The sequence below is a fragment of the Meles meles genome, chromosome 20 (genome assembly GCF_922984935.1).
Source record: "Meles meles chromosome 20, mMelMel3.1 paternal haplotype, whole genome shotgun sequence".
In the NCBI taxonomy this organism is placed as follows: Eukaryota; Metazoa; Chordata; class Mammalia; order Carnivora; family Mustelidae; genus Meles; species Meles meles.
In genome coordinates, this window is record NC_060085.1 from 53,192,198 (window position 1) to 53,216,405 (window position 24,208).

The 24,208-nt window shown below is 47.8% G+C and overlaps 1 protein-coding gene across 11 annotated transcripts in view; it reads right to left on the bottom strand.

Annotated features, from left to right (window-relative positions):
- Positions 1 to 24,208, bottom strand: part of ATP2B2 (ATPase plasma membrane Ca2+ transporting 2) — a 367,384-nt gene that overhangs the window by 275,536 nt on the left and 67,640 nt on the right. For 10 of the 11 annotated variants that reach the window (XM_045990373.1, XM_045990363.1, XM_045990365.1 and 7 more), the window contains exon 2: positions 8,451 to 8,495. The exons of the other annotated variant lie outside the window; for it this stretch is intronic. The gene's annotated coding sequence lies outside the window, so the exon portion shown is untranslated. The remainder of the gene's footprint in view (positions 1 to 8,450; positions 8,496 to 24,208) is intronic. 11 annotated transcript variants of the gene reach the window in all.

The window sequence follows — 24,208 nt, forward strand, 5'->3', positions numbered from 1 at the left end:
AAAAATCTCTTACAGTTTGCCTTAACTTCTATCCCTGGCAATTTCCAAGACTGTGACCTTGGATAAGTGACTCATCCCCTATATGCCTCAGTTTCCTTGTCTATAAAATGAGGACAATACCCGTACTGTGAGAATTAAATTCAAGACACAATTCAAGGGGTCATCAGGTCCGCAGGCACATGAAGGCAGACCCCCCACAAAAAAGCCTCGCTGTTATTACGCTTACCTGTCCTGATCACCCCCGATCTGTGGTGATTTCTCCTGGCTCTACACCTCTGTCATGCCACATTCCACTTTTCTTTCTCTGTTGTACTGTGTGGGTAGTGACTTCTGTGTCTTCTCTCCAGCCACACTCTGAGGCTGCCAGGTAATCCTGAAGTAGGGACATAGTTGGCACTGAACCACTCCCTCTGGCTGCCAGCTGTGCGGTGACAGCTCCCATCAGAACCCCTACAGGCCCTGCAGTCCCTGGGTGGGTGGGTGGGGGGGCTGCCCTCCGTCTGCACTTCCTCACTAACCATTCCCACCTTACTTCCCCCCACCACACCCCACCAGGCAGTTACTGTCACCTCCCCTCCTCTGAAGCCACTCAGCTCAAGGTCATTGCCAAGTCCCATGGCCTTTTCTTGGTCCTCCTCTCCTTGACTTGCTGTGTTTAGCACTGACTTTTTCTCCCCTCCTTGTGAAACACCTGCCTGGGGACCCAGGGCTCTCCTGCCTCTCAGACCACTCATCCTCTGTCTTCTGTGCGAGCGCCACCCCCCACATCCCGCCCCACCCTGCCCCCAGCCATAACAGTTCCAAACACAGAGCTCTACTCTTTTCTCCCTAACTGTACTCACTCCTTGAGTTATCTCATTCAGTCCTGGGGCTTCAAATGTGATCTATATACTGATCTTTCCCTCAGCTCCTAACTCCGATCCAACTGCCAACTCCACACTTAGATGTCTAATGACCATCTCAAAGTCAATATGTCCAAATATTACCCTTCATTTCCCCAACCAGACCTACTAGCCCAGCCCACACCCCTGGCCTCTAGTCTTCTGCTAGTCTCAGTAAAGGGCAACAGCATCTACCCTGTTCATAATAAAGACCATGACTGAATTTTGTCTCTGGTTCCTAGAAGGGAGACTGTAAATCTTTACAATTCCTCTAGTGATGGGGGTGTCTTTTGTTGTTCATGAGCCCCTGGGACTACATCTGAGTTTATGCTAATAGGCTGAATCAGGATGGGTGCTAGTCACCAGAAAGATCATTAGACGTCATTAGAGGATTGGGGCTCTGCACCAGGGGAGGGAGGATGGAGACTGACTTTAGTCATGTGGTTAAGCAATCAGTTAATCATGCCAACATAATGAAATCCCAATAAAAGCTCTGAGCACTGGGGCTCAGTGAGGCTTCCTGGTCGGTCAACAATCAATGTGCCAGGAGAGCAGACAGGTCTTCGGTGGGACCCTGTGAGACCTCGCCTATGTGTCCCTTTATTTGGGTGGTCCTTTATAAAGTCCTTATAGCCTTTATAATAAAACTGTAAATGCAAGTAGAGTGCTTTCCTGAGTTCTGTGAGTCATTCTAGTGAATTTTCCAGCCACAGGAACCCCCAAATTTATAGCCAGCCCATCAGAAGTGTGTTAGCTTGAGGACCCCACTTGTGGTTGGCATCCGAAGCTGGGCCAATCTTGTTGAGACTGTGTCCTTTAATTTGTGGGGTCTGTGCTAACTCTGGGTGGTTAGGATCAGAGTTAAATTTCAGCACCAAAACTGATGTCAAAACACACCGCAGGAGGCATCCATTCAGAATGGAGCCACCTCTCCCCACTTCCATGGCCACCACCATCTCTCACCTGAAACACTCCAGTCTCCCTTCTGCAAAGCAGCCAAGGGCTTTCTATTCATGTGTAAGTCAGTGCCCCTCCCCTGACTCCCCTCCTCAAAATCTCACATGCCCTATCCCACCTGGAATTAAGGCAAAGTCCTCATGATCTAGCCCCTCACCAGCCTCCTGGACCTCACCGCCCACCACTTGCTGGCCAGCTGCCGGAAAAGTTCTCACACTGATGATCTGCTGTCTCCAAATCTTTTGCTTTGCAGCTGGCTCTTACAAGGATTTATTTACATAGATGTGGAAGGAATTACAACAGGGTTGTACAGTTCAAACAGTTTGAGCAAAAGGAAAAAATAAAGGTTGTATTAGCAGGCAACAAACAGATGCTCTAAAAGCAGAATGTGCCGGGTCATTTATTTCAAAAGTTACCATGAGACTGAAGACAAAAAACACAATTGAGAAAAATGCACTGAAGGCAGACTCTCCTAATTTGGGTTCTGGTTCTGTCTCTCCCATTTCTGAGTTTGGGCAAGTGGCATCCTCTCCCTGAGCCTCAGTTTTGTTATCTGTAGAATGGGAAGAATACTAATACCTCCTGGCTTGTGTTCCAGCATCACCATGAGGGTCCCCTGAGAGGCAGATGGGAGAAGACTGCTCCAATGTAAGTTAGTTTTACTCCAGTGTTAGCATCAATCAGGGAAGGAAGTCCCAGGACATTTGGACAAGGAATAAAGAATCAGTACTGAGGGGATATCTAGGAATAATGGTGGATTTTCAGTCTCCCAGGAGAGGTGTTGAGAGAAGAAATTTTGCTGAGTCAGAGGAAAATGCTAAACCCAGTTTTTCTGCTTTGTGGGTGAGATTTTCTTAATCAACCATTCTCCCCCAATAACTCCAGGATGCTGGGCACAGTCCTAGGTCCCAGTCTGGCCTCTGGGCCTAGGGCAGGCAGCCCCTTCTCCTCTCTGGTCTTTGAGGTCCTGCCATCACTGCTGGCCGATATGCTGGTGTCACTATGAGTGACAATCCCATTGAAGGACCGGCAGTCAGACTGCTGGAGCTCAGTGTGGGGTGACAGTGTGGCAAAAGCACCCCCAAATATCTCTGCAAATGTCCTCTCTGCCCTTGCTTAAATCCACACCTGGAGTTATCATCCTTGATCTCTCTTCTTGTCCACATCTTGAGAGTCATTCTCTTCTATCTACTTCTCATCATCCACAGCCACCATCGAGGCAAGGTGACCACCGTTTCTTGCCTGGACAGCTGCATCAGCCTCCCACTGACCCCCCTCCTGCTCCCAGTCATCCACACTCAGCATAACTCCAGCCAGAGCAGTCTTTTAAAAACACTGATCTGTTCACATTGCCACCTGACTAAAAGCCTCTGGTGAATTTCTGATGTTCTTAGACTACAGCCCAAAATCTCTTGACAATGATGGCCTTCTGATGCTGTCCTCTGACCTTCACCTCTCATCTCACCAGCAGCCCCTTTGGTCTCTGTGTTCTAGGCATGCTCGGCTTCTGCGTTTCTAAAGCTTCTCCCTCACTGCAGGATCTCTGCATAGGTGGTGCCTTTACAGGAATCTCTTTTCTCTTTATTTGGGCTTCCCTTTACCTCACCTTCATCTTGGTCCATCATCTAACTTCTACGACCTGCTCAGACATTTGCATCCTCAAAAATCCTCTAATTTTCACCTCAAATAAGCCACCCCTCCCCCACCCTCAGGCTCTCCTAGCAGACTGGGGGCATCACAGCATTCATCATGTTATCATTATTATTTTGTCACCCACTTTAGGCTGTAAGCTCCATGAGGGTGGGGACCAAGTCACTCCTCTCTCACCAATGCCACACTCATGATGGGAACTTGATAATTTGTAAAATTTTACAGACTCACCTTGGAATCATTTTTGAATCTCTGAAGCTCCAACTACTTATGCAGCTTACATCCAGACAGATTGACTCGGTCATCAATCTTACCCCACGCACACTCACTGAGCACCCAATTCTTAACCCCATGAAGCTTGGCAGTGAACAGGGAGAGGTGCAGATCCCCATGACAGGCTATGTCAGTGCTCTCATGGGCGGCTGAGCCCAAGAAGAAGTCTCTGTCTGGAGGTTAATATAAGCTTCAGAGTAGAGGGGTTCCATGAATGCGATGCTTAAGAGCTTGCCATGCTGGAGATGAAACAGAGAGAAGGGCATGGGAAAAGGCCCAGAAAAATGAAGGAGTGCAAACATCTTCCCAAGTCTTCATCTGCAGCTCTGCTTCCAGAACTTACATTGAGACCCTCATCCCAGCACTTCAGCAAAGACTGCCTAACTAGATTTTCTGTTGCAGTCTCTCTTAACTTCTGTTCTCATTCTGCTCCACCTTTGCTCCAGAGCCTGCTGTAGCTCCCTACTACCTTCCACTTAAATCTAAGGTGCCTGCCATTGGATGCCTGCCTCAGCCTCTCCCAAGCTCTCACACTAATCTCCAACCTAATAATCATTGTGTCTACTAAACTCAACACCCACAACCTTTCACACCCAACTTGCTCACCTATTCCTTTTCTCCACCATTGATTTGATAAATCAGTTTCACCTTTGAGTTGATTCTTAGAAAAATTATTTTTAAACTTTGAGTTTTAGTGTCCAGAAGTCCATTTGAATGATTTGATTGTTCATAGCTAACTTGCTGGTTCTCACTATGGCAGATGTGCTTGAAAGTTTCCTAATAAAATTATCTTTTTGTATGTTCAACTCTTTCTTTTGCCTTGACCTTGAGCTGCCAATCTGTGGTGGCTGGACACAACCAGGAACGGTCCTACTATTGTTGCTGGATCTTGCTGGAGAAGTGAGGGGCCTGAATTCAGTGTCTGCATCATGCCTCCCTGAGGAACTCCTAAAGGCAGAGACAATGTCTTCTCCATCAATATCCCTGCTCCCACTCGAGCTTCAAGCTCTGTTCTCTGCAAAATACTGGCCACAGTCACTGGGAACAGACTGTCCCTGTTATAGGTTGAAGTGTGACCCCCACTTCCCCCGCCCAATTCATGGTGCAGTCCTAACACTCAGGATCTCAGAACATGAGAAAGTCTGGAGAGAGTGTCTCCGAAAAGGTAATTATGGTAAATGAGGTCTTTAGGGCAGGTCCTGTTCCAATAGACCAGTACCCTTTTAAGAAGGGGAGATTAGGAAAACAGTATGGAGTTTCCTCAAAAAGTTGAAAATAGAGCTAACTTATGGTGCAGCAATCACACTACTGGGTGTTTACCCCAAAGATACAAATGCAGTGATTTGAAGGGGCACCAATGTCCACAATAGCCAAGCTATGGAAAGAGCCCAGATGCTCATCTACAGATGAATGGATAAAGAAGATGTTTGTGTGTGTGTGTGTGTGTGTGTGTGTGTATACACACACAAATACACACACAATGGAATATTGCTCAGCCATCGAAAAATGAGAGCTTGCCACTTGCAATGACATAGAAGGAACTAGAGGGTATTATGCTAAGTGAAATACGTCTGTCAGAGAAAGACAATTATCATTTGATCTCACTGATATGTGGAATTTGAGAAACAAGAGAGAAGATCATAGAGGAAGAGAAGAAAAAATGAAGTAAGACAAAACCAGAGAGAAAGAGAAACAAAAGGAGGAAAACTCAGGAAACAAACTGAGCGTTGTTGGAGTGGAGAAGGATGGGAGGGATGCGGTGGCTGGGTGATGGACATTGGGCAGGGTGAGTGTTATGGTGAGCATTATGTGTGTATAAGACTGATGAATCACAGACCTGTACCTCTGAAACAAATAGTACATTATATGTTTATAAAAAAACAAAAACAAAAAAACCCCTAAATTCACCTTAACAAAAAAAAAAGGAAAGGGAGATTAGGACATAGACAGCACAGACAGAGGTATGGCTGACTGTGTGAGGACACAGGGAGGAGGCAGCCTTCTAGCCAAGGAGAGAGACAGAAGAAACCAAACCTGTTAACACCTTGATCTCAGACTTCCGGCCTCCACAACTGTGAGACAATTAACATCCACCGTCTAAGCCATCCTGTCTGTGGTATTTTGTTATGCCTGTTTTAATAAACTAACACAGCCCCCAAAACCAGCTCTCTCAGACCCACAGTTCAAGGGCTGGAAGAACACTGTGTGGCACTGACCTTGGTTTTGGTTTAAAAAAATATTATAAGGAAAAGAATGCTTCAGAATAAAAAGTAACAATATAACAATCTTTCCTGTACAGCAGACTGGCAAAATGTACACACACACACACACACACACACACACACACACACACACACACACGGGGTGGGGGATAGAGAATTTTTTCTTAATTGTAACTGCTCTTTGAGAAATAGGGAACATTCCGCTGTGGGAAATTAGAAATGCAGAAAAGCACAAAGCAGAAAATAGGTCGCCTGTTACCCCATCCCCCCTACCCCTCCCCACACTTGGGTATCTGTTTCTCCAATCTTCTTTCTCTCTCTGCTCTCTACCTTGCTTACTTGTTTCTATCTATCCCACCTTTTTTTAATGTAGTCAGAAAGAATTTTGGCAAATTGTCTTTTCACTTACCACCAAAGTATCACCATTTCCCCCTAGATTATTAAAAATTTATCTCAAACTGTATTCAGTGGCTGCCCAGAATTTTCCACCATCTGCATGTGCCAAAATGGGCTCCCCCAACCCCCAGCTGCTGGATACACACCCTGTTTTCTTCTTTATTAACACACGTAAATAATGCTATGATAAACATCCTTGTAGATAAATCTTTGTACACATCTTAGGCTATTTCCTCAGGGCAAATTTCCCAGAAGTGGAATTACTGGTTACTTACATTCTGAAAGAGGAAACTTAAAAAATTCTTAAAACTCTCTAGTCAGTTGTGCCTCTTTAGGGAATTTATCAATTTCTGACCACACATATTAAAAGCTCCCTAGAGTCTGTGTTGTAATTTTAGACGTCTTAAAAAAAAAAAAAGAAAGAAAGAATAAAGAAAACCTAGGTTGTCTGGCCATAGTCAATGCAAGAGAGTGACGTCCATCCCTGCCTCAGTGCAGTTGCCCTTCAAGTGAGAGCCTGCTTTCTTAGCAAGGAAAAGGAAGAATATGGGGCTTTAACTGAAGGAACAAACCAAGTCCACCTTATTTTTGAAAAAAATATCATGATTTGGCTCGCTAGCTTACCACTGCAGCAGAATAGGAGGAGGAGGCCATGCTCACCCCTGACAGCTCCTCAATCCTTTCCCAACATCACCTTTTGCTTCTCTGTCAAAATGTATCTGCCCCACATCCCAATTTCCCGAGGCCCAGCTACTGGCTGGAGCTAATCTGGCCAGATAATTTCTACAGTGAACACAAGAAACCATGGGTCACTAGACTACCCCGATAGCATTCGGGGGTGGCGGTGGGGAGAACATCAAAGTATCATGTGCTTGACACATAAAACGGAAAACACAGGAAACGCAAATTGCATATAATCTTGCAATTTGGAAATAACCACTACTAACCTTCAGTTGACATTTTGGTGGAAGCTTCCAAAGCTTCCTCATCCTCTCCCAATGAGTGACACAGATGGTGATTTGGGCAGTGTGACAGGTGGGCAGGAGGGGATGTTGGGTGGGGAGGGCTCTATCCGATCACACTCTATCGGATCATACCCTGGGCAAGTGCTGATTCCACCCAGGAGTGAAGCCAGCTCCACACAGAGCCACCCAGAGGAAGGATGACTTCTCCCAGGTTGCTGGGGAAGTAATGGCCCCAGGACACTGGCTGGGAATCAAGCTGGCTTGTCCCAGAGAACTCCCAGATAGTCCCTCAAGCAAGGGGCTCTGTCTCCAAATGTTTGTTTGTAAACAGATGGTCTGGAGTTGAGGGCATGCTTTCCCAGGGATATCATGGTGGTATCCGTGGATCCAGAGGACTCACCCACCCAGCACAGGGGCCGAAGATGGCTCTCCCAGACCCAGCTCTGCACAAATAGTCACTAAGCTGTCAGAAATGTCCTTGGCAGGTCCCTAGACCCTTGTTGCACCAGGTCCTACCCAGGTTGCCCCAGCCTCTATGCAGGGCTCCTCCTTCTCAATTCCCAAATCAAAAAAACCCCTCAGTGTGGCTGACCCCAGCAAGACAGTAATCAAAAAGTAATCAGATGGCATTAAAAGATACTAACATATGAAGGACTGATATGATAGTCCTGTAACCCACTCATGAGTACTGCTCTTTATGGCAAAAGACCATGTACTAATCCAGGCACACCTGCATTTTGGCAGAATATCACACCGAGATACAGAGGTCACACGCAGGCCCTGTGCGGTACTGGGACGCGGGTAAGTCACATTTAGGAAATAGTCCCAAACTGCAGCTTCAGCTCTGCTTCTGGTTCCCTCCTCCTCCACTGCTACCCACCGGTTTTTGGGGAGCCACTGCTCAGAGCTCTGGTGCTCGGAAGAGGATAAGGAAGGGCTGGGGCAGACGGGCAATGGGGTGGGGAGAATGGAGGTGTTAAGACACATGGTCAGCAAACCAGACGTTGCTAAACCGGGTCCAGTAATGGTGCTGAAGTATGTGCCCAGGTGTGAGTGGGCCTCTGAGTCCCCCCAGGTGAACCCGGGGTTTTGGCTCTCACACTCACCTATCTCCTGGGCTGTTCTCAGTCTGCACTCCGGGTGTGGGAAACCTACAAGCAAACAAGACTGAGATCAGAAAGGTCAGAGGGGCTTGTATTTTCCAGGTCACAAACCATGGCCAGATTCAGATCTGGTTGTTTAAAATTTAATATTTGAACTGATCCCAGTATTTAGAAACTAAGGGATTTCATGCACAAGTCCGGCTTTCTGACTCCTCTGGGGACAGCTGCACCTCTGGGCCACAGGCCAGCAGGCTGGCAATGCGCTGGAGCCACGTCAGCTGCCTGCTCGGGCCCACAAATGCTCCCTAATCCCAACCTATCTGGCCCCCGTGAGTGCTTGATGGTGCCTTCCCTGCTGGGGGTCTGCTGCCAGCCAGGACCTGCACAGCCCAGGTGTGTTCCCCTTTCAAATCGGCCGTAGCTGCCTCCCCTCCCTTCCCTTCTCCTGCTCTAAACACATGAGCCAGAAGTCCAGAGGGAGAATGCCAGGTTGGTCTCTCAGAATAATCAAGGGTAAGATGATGGGAATCAGATTCCAGAAATGGTTTTGGTGGGGGGCCTACTGTCTCCTATCCTGAATCCCCTTCCTATACCCTTGCTCTGTAGCTCTGCGGGAGCTGAATCAGGCAGGATCCTGAAGGCTTCATAAAGGACCTCTTCACGGAAGTGGGCAAGAGTGGCACAGTTTCCCTGGGGGGAGCAGACATGGGGATTCTGCTCCCACCACCCCTAGGGCATGGGAAGCGGGAATGGTTTCTAGATCCAGGCACAGAGAACATCCTTGACAGGAGTTGTCACCTGGGATCAAGGAATGCAGCCACCTCACGGTGATCCTGAGGGAGACAGCTAGAGACGAAATACCCTAACCCTGCCCCCCTCACTTTATATCCTGCTAGAGCTCCCCATTGGTCACAGCCAGCAGGAAGCCAGAGAGGGGAGGAAGTGCACTGATGACTATAGATCATCTCTTAGGGCACAGGGCAGTGGCAAGAGGGTGGAGAGTTGTCTCAAGGAGCAAATGGCAGATGTCCAGCACAATGGCCCTGCCTTTCTGTTCCCTGTTCATCCTTAAGGTGCACATCCTTCAGGCCCTGAGCCAAGGCTAACCAGGTCCTACCAAGTGTCAGGGGCTCAGTGCCACCCTAATGACTATTAGCTGGCATCTCTCTGTTCCGCTCACCTGAACTGAGCCTTGCTCAGCCACCCCCCCCCCCCCCAGAACCTGGAACCCAGCCTGCGCCCTGAGGTCCTCTTGCCACCTCTGCCTGTTCTCTTCCACTGAACGCCCTTCAAATTCCTCTCACTATGCAGCCAGACTGCCCCGTTCCTGGAAACACAGCCAGCCCAGAGTTCACAGAGATCCAGGAGCAGAGCTGCAGGGAACATGGGGCTGACACAGAATAGTCATGGAGATGAAGTGGCCACCTGAGAACGCCCCTCCCTAAAGATCTTCCAGGAAAAACTTGAGCCTGACAAGAGGCAGCCATGTGCAGGATTTCACAGAAGCCAGAACCAGAACTGACCCAGGAGATCACCTGCTCTGGCACCTGCTTTGTACGGATGGAAAAACTGAGTCCAGGAGACAGGTGGGCTTGCACAGGCCACACAGCCACAAAAGGGGCAGAGCCAGTGTTTTGTTCGTCCACCAGGCTATCCCTTCTCCTTGGCCTGGAGTACCCCAGGGCTTGGCCAGGCCAGGAGACTGATGTCAGCCTGGGTTTGCTCAATAGTGATTTTACAACACTGAGGGATCCCCAGTTCCTTTACTCCTCACCCCAACAACCAGAGGCAGCTACTGTTAGAATTTATGTGTTACAGATGAGGAAGTTGAGTCCCAGAGAAGTTATGTAACGTGTCTTAAACCAGCACAGGAGGTGAGTTCTGGAACAGAGGCAACAACATTGACAACAATTAAAATAACTAGCAACGGGGACGAGGATGCTTTCTCTAGGTTGGCCCTATGCTGAAGTCCTTGCACATATTATCCCATTAAGGTTTTGTTTGTTTTTGCTTTTTGTTGTTGTTGTTGTTGTTGTTGTTTTTTAAACTGGAGAGTTTCTATTAACTTTACACTTGGCTAAAACATGGAGGATGTATCAGATCTGTAGTATCAGCCTGAGACATAATTGACATAAAACATTGTGTAGGTTATAATACGTTGATTTGATACACTTACAAGCTACAGAATGATTGCCACCATGAGGTAAGTAACATGTATATCTGGATATCCTGTCCTATCACTGCCATTTCTTTTTTGTAGTGAGAACATTTGGGATCTACTCTTAGCAACTTTAGCATCTTGAATGGCTACGACTAGCGTTATAGTTATTTCAATGCCTCCTGACCATTTTGTTCCACACATTCACTTTTCTGACCCTCTGTTGGCCTCTCCCCAATGCCTTCAGGTCTTAGGAGGCAGAAAGCTTAGGACTGACCACCTGTCATGCCCAGTACCCTTCTGGTGATGTTCAAGGGGCTTTACCCCAGGCTCAGCTGGACCCACCTGCTTCCCACCCAAGGCCCTGAACTCATGCACATGGTAGCAAGGTCTGGAGCTCTGGGCAGCCAGTCAAGCCTCATCAGTGGTGCCCCCGTCTTCTCCAGCAGAGACTGTTGAGATGAAAGATTGATGAGCAATCTGTCCTCGCTGGTGAATTTTTAATTACGGAAGAAAGGAGACCGACCCCATCCCCTGGCCCAAACCAGAACCTCAGGGAGAATGGTTCTTCGGTATCAACACTGTTAAAATTTCATCCACACTGACAACAGGTATGAACTCTGTATCTAAGTTTTTTCTGTCCATAAATAAAGGTGAATCACTGTGATGGAGAGTGATTGGTGGGGAAACCAGCAGCCCCTCAGCATGGAAAATTCTGTACTGACATGAGGGAGAGTGAGAAAAGGACTCTAGAAGGCCTGGGGTGAGTCTGGACACAGGGGTAGTAGATATAGGAGCCTGAAGACCATGCCAGCTGTCAGTCTACAACTCCTGCCCTTCTAAATTGAAGGTGACCCCACTTCACACCCCGGATCCTCTTACGGTCAACAAGCTGAGATGGGGCTGAGCTTGAAACACGGCTGCTATGTGGGGGCTCCAACCCCAGCCTTGCAGAGACAGGACAGACCTGTCACTGTCGGGTCACTGCCCCAAGACAGCAACACGCCTGTGGGATTATCTATGACTCCGTCAGCCCAATTTCACAAGCAACCAGGAAAGGGAAACAAGGGCCCACATTCAAGTCTCTGCTTCATCATTTACTGGTCCATTTTCTTGAGCAAGTCACTTCAATGTCCCAAGCCTCAGTTTTCTCTTCTGTAAGATGGGGATAGAAATAGCTATTGCAGGGGAGGGGCAGTGGTGAAGGTAAAATGGAGAGGATGCAGGGAAAACACTGAGCACCATGTCGAGTACACAGTGAGTTTCTGAAAAACGCTGACCATACAAGGAAGAATAAACGACCAGCTCTGTTCTCAAACTCCTTATAAACTAGTGAGGATCCCACATTGGCTAAACCAAAACTTTCAAGAAAGACTGGAATACGGGCAAAATGATTCTGCGAAACACCTGGAGTGAGAATTTGGGGGGAGGGGTCATTTTGACTTGGGGGTAGCAACCAGGGGAGGTTTCTAGAAAGAGGGTACCTGAAAAATACACTTCCAAGGACTTCCACTCTTTGTGAATTCAGGGACCAGTCTCCAGTGGGAAGTTTTTCCCAGCCTGAACTTCTCTCTATGTAAATTGGGCATCAATTATGGTGTATCTGATTCCAGTGATAGTTCTGTTTAGTCAACAAAGTCACAAGTCATTAGCTCCCCAGGGGTTCTGGACTTTCTAGCTCATATCCTGCCTCCTCTAGTAATCTTTCCAGGATTGCTTCAGTGCACATGGATCCTACCCTTCTCATGTGCCACTAGTACCCAAAGCCCAAACCACATGCCCTGCTTATAAGGAAGGAGCCCTGGGTTCTAGTCCCAGCTCAGCCCCCGGCTCGCTGTGAAACATTGGCCACATGCCAGCCACTTGTTGGGCCTATTTCCTTGTCCGTGAATAAGGGGATCAGAGTCCCCCAGAGTGAGCTTTGGAACACTAGTCTTTTGAGAGACTCCCTAAAACAGGACACCATGTTTCATACCACAGTCCTCAGCTTCCTTATAGATTCCACAAAGCAGTGAACACGTGAAGGCCCTGGTGAAGTCCCGCAACATAGAAACCAGTGTAGTTTTGCTTGACCCAGAATTTTCCAAACTAACTGTATTTGAACTTTTTTTGGAGTAACATCTATTAACATCTCACAAAACCAGCATTCCTCAGCACTCGCTTTGGGAATGCTGGCCTGAAAGATCTCTCGGGGAAACCTACGTGTACTGCCATTTGGGGACTCAATAAGAATCTGGAATGTGGAATTTCACCCTGAGTCACTTTTCCAAAATGTCTCTGCTCCATTTCTGGCCAAGATATAAGGGCACCCTTCTCTAACTCCTACGACAGGCACTGTGTCTAGACTTCTTGCACTGTGATGACAGATGTGTCTCCCATAAGCTTTTGAGTGAGGAATCATATCTGGACACTGGTATGTCTCAGAGCTTGATAAACTCAGGGCCTAAAGCACACAGTATGCTCAATAAATATTTTTGAATACAAGGTGATGGTTAAAATATTTAACAAATGATATGGCCTTGGGGCTAGCAAGAGGGACACCAGCTATAAACAACCCACAGGCCTCCCTTGACTTACTTGTTAGTCAAACACCAGCCCTGGTGGAAGGAAGGAAGGAAGGAAGGGAGGAAGGAAGGAGGGAAGGAGGGAAGGAAGGAAGAAAGGAAAGAAGGAAGGAAGGAGAAGGGAAGGGAATGGAAGAAAGAAAGAAAGAGAGAAAGGAGGGAAAGAAAGGAAAGGAAAGGAAGGAAGGAAGGAAGGAGAAGGGAAGGGAAGAAAGGAAGGAAGGAAGGAAGAAAGAAGAAAAGAAAAGGAGAGGAAAGAAAAAAGAAAGGAAGGAAGGAAGAGAGAGAGAGAGAGAGAAAGGAAGGCAGGCAGGCAGGGAAGACCCACCTAAGAAACCGTAACTATTAACTAGAGAGAAGAAGCACTTTCTAAGGCAATGCCCAGTGCTGTGTTTTCCCCCTTCTGGGCAGTTCTGGCGTGGCCTTTCCCATCTGGGGACTGGGGCCAGTGGTGCAAAGATGACCCTTCTCTGCCATGCCACCAGGCTGGAGCCAAAGCCACATGAGAAAGTGGGCTTTTCTGTGTCCCTCAACAGAGCTGGCAGCAGCTTTAAGATTTCAAATATCCTTCTGAAATCTGAATCGAAAATGGAACATTTTTTTTTCCAGTAAATAATACCCTTGATGTCAGTAATGCTGGAGAAGGCTCAGCAGCATCCAGAAATTCAGAGGTAAGGACGTGTGGGGAGCCATCAGAGCACAACACAACCCAAACCTGGGTTTTCTGTCTCCACCCACCATGCCACCTGCCTTCCAAGGGTGTGAAGACTTAGTTGGTCACTTTAGGCCTTGGCATGAGTGAGAGACACTGTTCTCTGATCCTACCTGTTAATGCCACAGGGAAATTCAGAATGGCTATGGGCTGGGGACTCTACACTGTCATGGGCTCTGGGGACTCTAGGTTCAGGATGAGGGATGGTGGAGATGTGGTGGAGGAGTCTGGTGGCGGAAGGTAAGATTAGAATGGGTCAGAGCCCTCTCTGAGTGACGGGCAGCAACTGACTCCTGCCAAGCTCTGGGATGGGACAGCTTCAGATTTCCATATTGGTTTCCCTCCTCAGTCAGGATTTGAAGCAGATACCACTGGGTTTAAGTTACAGAATCCGGCTCATGGCTTCCTGACCTTTGACTCCTGGGAGGCTTGTGGGGGAGGTGTGAGTTCTCAGGAGAGGCCAGGCCTAGGGCACATCAGGAGGGCTGAGAAGAGAGTGGCCAGGACAGCACCTTGCTTGAAGCTTCCAAAGCAGGGTTTCCTGCTTTGGGGCAGGAGTGGCCCCTACCCAACTCCACCATGCTGTGATATTGAAGCAGACTGCAAAGACGCTTCTCCCCAAGGAGTGGCTACTCTAAGGGGAGAGTCTCTGCTGTGTCCTAGCTTACGTTTAACAGCTCTCCAGAGCTTGCTAAGTTCTCTATCAACCAAGGAGATCTGGCCTCCTTCACTGAGAAGCAAGGTCTATGCAGAATTTAACAACATTAGCAGTTTGCTTTCCTTTTTCAAGTATTTTTATGGTTACTTTCTATTTATGAGAGCTGTTACCATTTTTTTCCATTTATGGTAGCAATAAGGCTTCATTCTAAAATGTATTTTGGTTTAAAAAAAGAGCTCATTTGAATAAAAGCATTAAGCACTTTTCAGTATAGGTTATCTCATCTGTAAGTGTGGAGGGAGGTACATGAATGACTGAGTCTGGGAACATTCATCAAGTCCAACTTGCTCATACCACCTATGGGTAGGCTGAGTCCAGATAGGGGGAGCCTTGCCCAAGGACACAGAGCCAATGAACAGCAAGAGCTGGGGTGATGCACTCAGGGTCAGGGTCTCCAGACTCTTTCTGCCTAGTTATCTCTTCTTTTTGAAGCCGAGCTATCAATACTTCCTTAGTGTAGCCCTCACAGCGCAGAAGAAATATGGCTTTACAGATCTGCTGCCTCTAGGTACTGGGGGCTCTGCAGAGACCAGAACTGAGACTCTTCATCTTTTTATTCCATGGAATAAAGTGGTGTTCAATGGTCACAGAACTGGTGTTCAATGGGACTCTGGTAAAAGGGGCAGGTGGGTGAATGGGTGAGGGGAAAGACAGATAAGAGGATACATGGAGATACAGATGGAAAGAGAAGGGGATGGGTTGGATGGATGGATGGATGGACAGATGGATGGATGGGTGGAGTCAGGTAAGTGGAAAGATGGAAATACAGATGGAGACAGGTAGATAGGTGGATGGATGAAGACGTGAATACTTTGTTTGGCCAATGACTTAGGGTATCCCGCCTTTCTACAACCCATCCAAGGGTATTTTCATTCTCTTAGAGAACTAGCAAAAATTTCTCTAAGATGAAAGAATTAATGGTGAAATTTCAGATACCATGATAAATTGGTAGAGAAATAACATTTTCCTGGCATCTTGACCTTAAGGCAAAGATGAGCACTAATATGCAGAGAGGTCAGAGCCTCAGCTTTTCAAACTCACTCTCTGATCTTGGGTGAATTCCCTCCCTATCCTTGGCCTATGTATCCCCATATGTAAAGTGAATCCAACGAGTCCCACCATCTCAGCATCCTATGTACCCCCTGGGCAACTGCAAGGCCAAAACATCCCCAGTCATGTCCAATGCTGCCAGCAGGCACTGCATCCATCAGTTGGATTTGGCTTCCTTAAGAGGTGAGTACCTTTCTGCAAAGTGTTGTGCTAAAGGTGGCCAGACAATCAAGGAGTCCCTTAGAACAGAATCCACAATGCCTTGAAACCAGTATATTCCACCTTGCTCTGCTTTTGAAACCAGAGTATTCAAAGGAGAAAACATCAGAAAGGCTGGTAACATGAAGTCACGTCCTCAGTCCCCTAAATGATGGATCCCTTCTTATATACAACTGTCATGTGCAGGGTGAGGGCGATCCAAAGGTGAGAAGACAAAGGAAGGGCTAAAGTGGGCGGCTCAGAGCACAGATCTGCCAGGCCTGGGTGCAAATCCTACCCTTGACTCTTCTTAGCTATGCAACCTTTTTTTTTTTTTTTTTAAAGATTTTATTTGATTTATTTGAGAGAGAGGGAGAGGGAGATAGAGACAGAGCATGAGTGGGGTGGAGGACAAGAGGAAGATGGAGAAGCAGACTCCCCACTGAGCAGAGAGCCTGACCTGGAGCTTGATCCCAGGACCCAGAGATTATGACCTGAGCCAAAGGCAGACACTTAACCGACTGAGCCACCCAGGTGCTCCTAGCTATGCATCCTTCATCCACTTCTCCCATCTCTCTGAGTCTTATCATAATTTTCTTTCAATATGGGGACATATTAGCTAGCTCTCCACTTTGTCAGATGGTTGTGAACATTAGAGATCATCCATGTACATGGTTAGGCTCCATAGATGTTAGCTCATAGTCCTTCTAATCTGTGAACTGCAAGGGATTCCCTGTCCAGTAGATCTTAGATCTCGTCCAGTAGGATTTGTCCCCACGGGCAACATGGGAATAGCTCTTTGCTCATTTACTAAGTTTATTGAACATCTACAAGATGCCAGTCCCTCTCCTCTGCTCTGGGGACTCAGTAGGGAGCCAAGGCAGCCCTGATGTCTGACCTTGTAGAGTTTAAAGTCTGGGAGATGATCATTTACCAAATGGTCATTCAAGTAAATGTGAAACATTAGTGATACATGTTCTGTGAAGGGGAAAATGTAATGGGGGGGTACCTATGTCATGGAGACCACTTTATTCTGGGGCAGGGTTGTCAGGGAAGTGACTGGAGCTGAGACCTGAAGGACACACAGGCTGTGAGCAGGTATAGGTGTTGGAGGTGGGGGAGTAGGAAATGGGACAGGGAGAGAGGTTTAGCAAGTGCAAAGGCCATGTAGCAGAAAGGGTGCAGGTGATCAAAGATCAGAGAGGAAGCCAGTGTGGCTGGAGCACAAAGCATGGGGCAGTGTGGTATCAGGTAAAGCTGAAAGCATGGACAGGGCCCTGAGCACCTAGAGACTCATGAGCCATAGCAGGGCCTTCGTTTTCTTCCTGGGGAAAATGGGAAGCCATTAAAAGGCATAAAGTTGAGGAGTGAGGGAATCAGTCACTGCAACGTAGAGAATGGATACAGGAAACCCAGGGGGGAGGCTGACAACAATGAGGCAGTCACGCCACTGTCCAGGCAAGAGACAATGTCCCAGACCGGGTGGTGACCAAAGAGTAGACAGCAGCTGGGAACAGCTCTCATCCAAGATCTGCCAAATAATTAACATGCAGGGGAGTGTGTCTATGAGGGCTACTAAGACTTCCCCTGTCCCCTTTTAATACGGTTGGTCTCTCAAGACACTGAAACTCAATCTCAGCCCCATGGACCAAGGCAGGTCCTCCACAGAGGCCTTGGTGTAGGACAACTTTGGTGGATGTCCATGAAATAGAGAAGGTGATACCATTTACACTGCCCACACACAGACTTTACAGTTTTCAACCATCTTTCAGAGCCTTATCTAATTTGATCCTCATAACCACTCTCAAGATGGGTGAACTCCAAGCCCCAACTTCTTTCCTGACTCCTTTTGAAGAACAAAAATGATAAGACACCCAGTAACCACTGCTGTCTAGTTGATTCTCATTATTAGCATTAGTTATGTCCTATAAAGTCTCCACAAACACTGAGTTAGTGAATAGCCAACCACTGCTCCCAGGTAAAATGTAGGGTGAGGTTCCCAAGAGCCTCACTTCACAGTATTTTCATCAGCTGATCAATGCAGAACTTCGTTTTATGAGTGTTTCTGTATAAAGACACCTTATTTAAATATCCACCGCAGATTGTTAACATTAAATTCATGACCAACGGCACCGTACCTCATGCTTGAATGAACATCTTCCCACACGTACGTTTTCTCCACAAGACACACCACAGCCTTCTGGGCTTAGGAACACTAGTCAGCACTTCAGCTCTACACTTGGGGGCCCTTTTCAACAGCCACATCACCAACAAAAAGTGCAAAAACGTGAAAAACCTGGCACCAAGTAGACCACAAAAAAGCCCAGTTGTTTCCATACAAGAGCTGAAACCAGAAGGCGGAGTGACACATTGTTCAGCCTCAGCTAGGAACTTGTGCACGGAAAAATTTTCCCTGCTCTGCAGCTATCTTCAAATGACCGCAAGAGAACCCTGAGTATTGATTTGAGGGTTACAAATAAATTTCAGTAAGTAGGTGAATAAATAACATGGAATCTGTGAAGGATGACAATTGGCTCTATTTACTATTCATTGGCTGACAGGACACATTTTCATTGGAGGCCCCCCATGTGCTATGTGCCCCCCCTTGGGGTGCTGGAGCATGGGGTACAGAGCGTGCTCAGGGCGCGGACTCTTTATTTGCCGATCGCGAGCTGCCTGCTAGGCATTGGGTGGTCTTGCCGCAGGCAGCATCTTGCCTCCTCACCCCGTGGGAGAGGCTGCTGTTTGTCAGAGGAAATGGGGGCAGGCAAAGGGTCCCACAGCTGGGAAGTAGCCCAGCGGGGATGAAAACCAGAGGCATTTCCTCCGGAGTCCAGCTCCACATCCCACACCCTTAAGCGTCGTCTGCACACCCGCATTCTAAAAACTGTTTTCACACCAGATTTCTTCAAACTCTGTTCCTTTCCCCTTCCTGCCAAGTAAGCAGTTAAACTCACAAACTATATTAATCCCTGGCATAGTTCATTTAAACAAAATATTGCCAAGCAACGAAAGACAGAAATCCTCTTACGACCCACATGGGTATCGATGCTGTGCTTTGAGGGAGGGCTGTGCCGCTTAGCGTCTAATTGTAAACCCACCTGAATCCTGGACAAAGCATTCAGGCAGGGCCAGGGTGGGACAGGATGGGGTGACCACTTGCCATGGCGGGGGTGGGTGGGGGCTGCTGATTGCTTGCTGGCTTCACCGTGAGTCTCCTGGATCTTCATAGACAACGGAGGCAACACACAGGTGCTGGACACTTTTTAGTGAAAACCAGCTTTATGTACCTGACTATTTAACTCCCCCAAGCCCCAAACAGTGCATTTAAGACTCTAGAAAGCACTTTCACATCCATGGCTGATTTCACTTCCCTCTAACTGAGAGGCAGGTGGTGACAGTAGCCCAGTTCAGAGATGAGGACAGTGAGACCCAGGGGAGGGGGAATGACTTGCCAGCATCACACAACGAAGCAGGAGACAGAGTGGGGCCACATGGATTGGTTGGGCAGCCCGGCCTTGCCATGGATCAGGTGCATATCCTGGTGCAAATCACATACTCTGTGCCTCAGTTTCCTCACCTGTTAAGTCTGGAAAATAGTATCTGCCTCAGAGAGTGGCTGGAAGGATTAAATGAGTCAATATTTGCCTAGTGCTTAGCACAGTTTGCCACTTAGGAAACGCTGCATATAAATATTCTTTAAAAATGCAAAAACTTAACCTAGGCATCAATCAGAAAGGAAAAGCATTCGCCAAATTTGTTGTTACCCAGAACTTTCTGTTTCTTAATTCAGTTGAGCTACATGTTGATTTGTTGTATTTAACACTACTATTAATAACCAAGTGGCAATTCCAACTTTCCCACCTATAGGAACCTCAGATAGGAACCGAGTTGTACTACGACATAGAGATGAGGACTTCTGAAGCTCAGGCAGGTGAAGGGACTTGCCCCAGGTCACAGAGCTGGTAAGTGGCAGCGCCAGGATTCAGATCCAGCTCCATCCAGCAGTAAGTCTGTTAGTCACTCTGACTTCCGGTGAATCAGTGGTGCCCAAGCTCCAAGTTAACTGGGATGGACTCCTGGAGGTCCAGGTTTTGGGAGAGAGGGTCTTTGCCAAAAGGCTGTTGTAGACTTAGTGGGACAGACCCCACTCCCACTCCCAAGTTGGTCCTGTATGGGGCCTGGCAGCCCAGAAACGAACCCAGGGCTCCATTCACCATGAACGATCTATTCTGCCTCTCTTAAAGGGGGAAGCACCGGGACCGCTGCAGCCTGAGCAACAAGGAGCAGAAATAGCTCCATGTCAGATAAAGCTTCAGGATTAAAATCGCAGACCACTCTTCAGAAGACATGCTGTCAATTTCCCAGCATGTTTCTTATAGGAAACGTTTCAGGAGGGCCATCTTTCTCTGTGCCCAAAACTAAAATATCGTCCCACATCCGGAAGAGAAAATGGACTTTGAAGTTGATGTGAAGTAGGCCTATGAGGTCCCCTGCTTGGATCAGGAGACTCAGGTTTGAGGCCTGGCTCGGCCACTTCCTTGCTGTGTGATCACAGGAAAATCCTTTCCCTCTCTGTGCCCCATGAGCAGTGGGCAGCAGCCTTGGACAGACTTCAACCGGCAGATGATTTTTGTTTGGCTTGAGAGAGCCTTAAAAATTTGAAAAATTATATATATAGAAGTGCAGATTTCTGGATTTTCTTAAAAATACAAATACCTGGCTCCAGGATCCCACACTCCTACAAGGTGAATCACTGGGTGGGACTGAATGTGACTTTTCCCTTAGTGGGTCCGAAGTCCCACCACTCCCCACTGTTGGCCCCACCTCGCACAGCATGGCATCTGCCTGGCCTTGGGGACATTTGAGGTTTGCCACTTCTGGTTTAGGTCAATATCCTCTGTGGGTCTTTCAAACACTAATGTTCACTGGTTTCAAGAGTATCCCTCCACATTAGCTATCGTGGTTTGAAGGCCCAGTGGGAACAGGGACCTTGCCTCGCTCTCACCCTGGTTACCCCAGGGCCTGGACCATGGCAGCTGCTTCATAAATCTCTAATGAAATACTCTGAGACTATGATAAACTGGAGTGAGAACTGAATGAGTCAGGAGGACCTGGCTTTGAGCTCTGGCACTGCCACACAGGGCACTGGGCATTGAAAGGTCCCTTCCTCTCTCCTAATCCTCTTTTTGCATCTAATATAGATATTCTGCCAGGCCCCCTGCAGCTGGCTCAGGTGACAAGACCCTGCAAAATCTAGGACACTGAGGTCCTGGCTTGGTCCCCCAATGTCACTGGGCCCTTGTGCTATGACAACCCAGGGACACTGAGGCCCTGTAGACCCATTATTCACCTCTGCTCCCTGATCAGATCTCCTGTTCTCCTCCCCATACTGACTGGCTGGAGGGCACAGCCCTGCCATGAGCCCTGGCCCCACTGGGAGCTGTGAGCTTCTGGAGAAAATAAGGGTATTCAAATGCAGGTAGTAATGTCTTTGTGTGATTTCTGACTGGGCCCTTGGAGGCCCAGGCTGAGTCAGGGCTCCCTGAAATGAAGATGATAAAAAGCAAGGATATGCAGGGGCTGGGTAGGACCAGGGATGCTGAACAATATGGGCCTGATGCTGGAACCCTCACTCTACCACTTCCCAGCTGTGTGACCTTGGCGGAATGACATAGCCTCCCTGAGCCTCTCTCTCCTCATCTAGAAAACAGGGATTCTAACCATTATCTTACTGGGTCACTGCAAGAATTAAATGAATTAACATAGTTGTATGCTTCATAAATGCTACTTCTATCCTACTCCTGCTTCCTAAATGTTCCTGCTGTGCAATGATGAAATAACACAGGATAGAATTCCCTCCATCCCATATTTGCTACTCCTCCCCAGAAGCAATATATTTTTCTTTTCCAAATCCCACACTCTGGAACCCTAGTACTGACTGATGATTCACTCTTTGAGGTCAACAAGCTTTGCTTGTTCATAGACATGGACCAAGACTGAGACCTATTAGCCTTAACACTTCATCATGAATTTGTTCAAACCAAATGCCTTCTTTCCTGAAGATAAGATATGGGGATGGGGAATGTAATGAAATGAGGACAAAACATGGAACCACGGGCTCTTCATAGGGGCTATTGGGTGGGCAAGAAAAACTGGAAACCTGCCAGGGGAGGCTGACTAACTAAATCTTTAATATTCTAGCACTTTATGGAACAATAACTCTAAGGAACAAAGCCTAAACAATGTGTATTCTTGGGTATCTGCCAGCAGCTCCATGAGATTCTCAGTCCAGACTCCATTCTACAGTTGTGGCAGGGTAGCCCAATTGTTGTCCATCCAAAAACCCTTCTCCTCACCTTCTCCATGCTGTCAAGACATAGCAGAGACTAGAAATGACTGACATTCACTTTCCCACACTCCCTCCCAGCGAAGGGTATCTTCTGACCCATTCTTTAAGACTTCTGCTGGAGGGGTCCCAGAAAAGGTTTCTTCCCCACTACAAAGACAGAGATACAAGAAGAGCCCTTCTTCCTTGCCCTCTTCTTCCTATCTTTGGATGTTTTCCTGTGAGGAAGTAAGGCCTGAAGCAATGGCAGCCATTTTGCAGCCATGAGGCTGACACAATGAGATGGCACTGGATCTTACTGAATCAACCTGGGGAGCTTACACTACCAGGCATTTACTACTTTAGTACTTCCTTATATGTCCTGTTACATATGCTCCCTCCTCATGCTCAAGGCAGCTGAGGCCATTCGACCCACTTGTAGACAACTTGGGGTTAGCTGGTAATTGCATGGCAATACCATGGCTTCCATATCTAACATAGCACTGTATCCCAAGGTGACCCTACTGGGGGCTCTGTCCATTTCAGCCTGGGAGATATCACCAGAGGTGGCCCATTCCTCCACTCAAGTAGTGCACATTTTGTGGCCAGCTGCACCATACTGGCCCCTGACCCCATCAGCTTAATGATCTCCCAATGCCAAAGAGTCCCAGGACCTTCTCTCTGTGACCTTGAGGAAACATGTTTTGGGGGCTCATTGCTACCTAAAGAAAATATAAAACACCCCTTTTGGAGCCTCCAGTCATAGTCTTTGAAGGCTAAGAGAACCCAGCACAGGCCATGTGAGTCATCCTCCTGCCTCCTGAGGGATGGCCTGTTCTCTCCAAGGAAGCATACATGATTGCCTTCTGTACCCTGACCCCATAGCATGCCAGCCAGTTCACCCAGAAGGACTCTTGTCCCCAGCAAAATACCCCCCTTGTGTATCTCCTAGGACCAAGAGCTCCACACGCTATGCCTTTTATGTAAGGCTTTGCCCTCTGCCAGAATAACAATGTCTCCATTTTTCCTAGGAATGGTCACTCCTTCAATGGGCAGGTTTGGTGGGGAAGCCCCGTTGTATGTGCAGCCAGGGCTCTTTGTCAGGGGGCTTGGAGGTTTGAGTTGGGTATTCCAGGAAGACACAGCAATGTGTCACTCAGCTTGAGGCTGTCACAAAGGAGAGGGACATGACCCTTCACATGGTAACTAGAGGAAGACAAGCCCTCTATGGTGGAGGACAAGGCCTTCCAGTACTCCCAGGATTGTGAGGGGAGTGTCCATAGAAATCAGTGAGTACCCACTGTCCTCATGGTGTGGGAGGCAATAGGGTATGGTTGGGACTGAGCCGGGGGTGGCTTGGAGAGTGGCCACCACTCAGCTCACGGTTGCCTGGGCTTTTACATTTTCAAGAGAAGTTAGAAATCCAGATTTTTCCATGACATCACTCAGTTTGGGGATTTTGGCAACTAATTCCAGTTCAAAACAGCAGGCAGGATAAGGCAATGTACACAAGATTTGACATGTGTCCACAGGATTAGCCCGAAGACCTCCAGTTTGGAGGCAGTGGTTTAGAGTTTTGGTGGTTAGTGCTTAGGTCAAGTAATCAGGAAGCAGCTCTAAAGGCCGCATGTGGTCTCCCTCCCTTCACCAGTGACATCCTGAGGACACAAGGCAATACGCTTTTCTGGCTCTTAGGTGCGTACGGTGGTGAAGTTTCTCCACTATATTCATGTGCCATTTCTTGCCCTGTCCTGAGACTCTGAAGCCCACTTTATCCCTTCCCCCTAAACTCTCCAGTGTTCTAAGCACTTGGGATTACAGGGATAGACAAGAACTGGAGGCTGCTGTCTAGCGCAGTCTGTGATTTGGCCTTGGTGGAAAATTCCACCAGCTCCTCCCAGGTAGCATTTTGCATGCAGTGACGACACAGTGTCCACAGGCATCCTTCCATAAAGCACTCTCTTCCCTGACAAGAATGGTGCTCTCTCGGTCATCCTCATTGATCCCTGCCAGCTTTGCACTGACCAGACAAG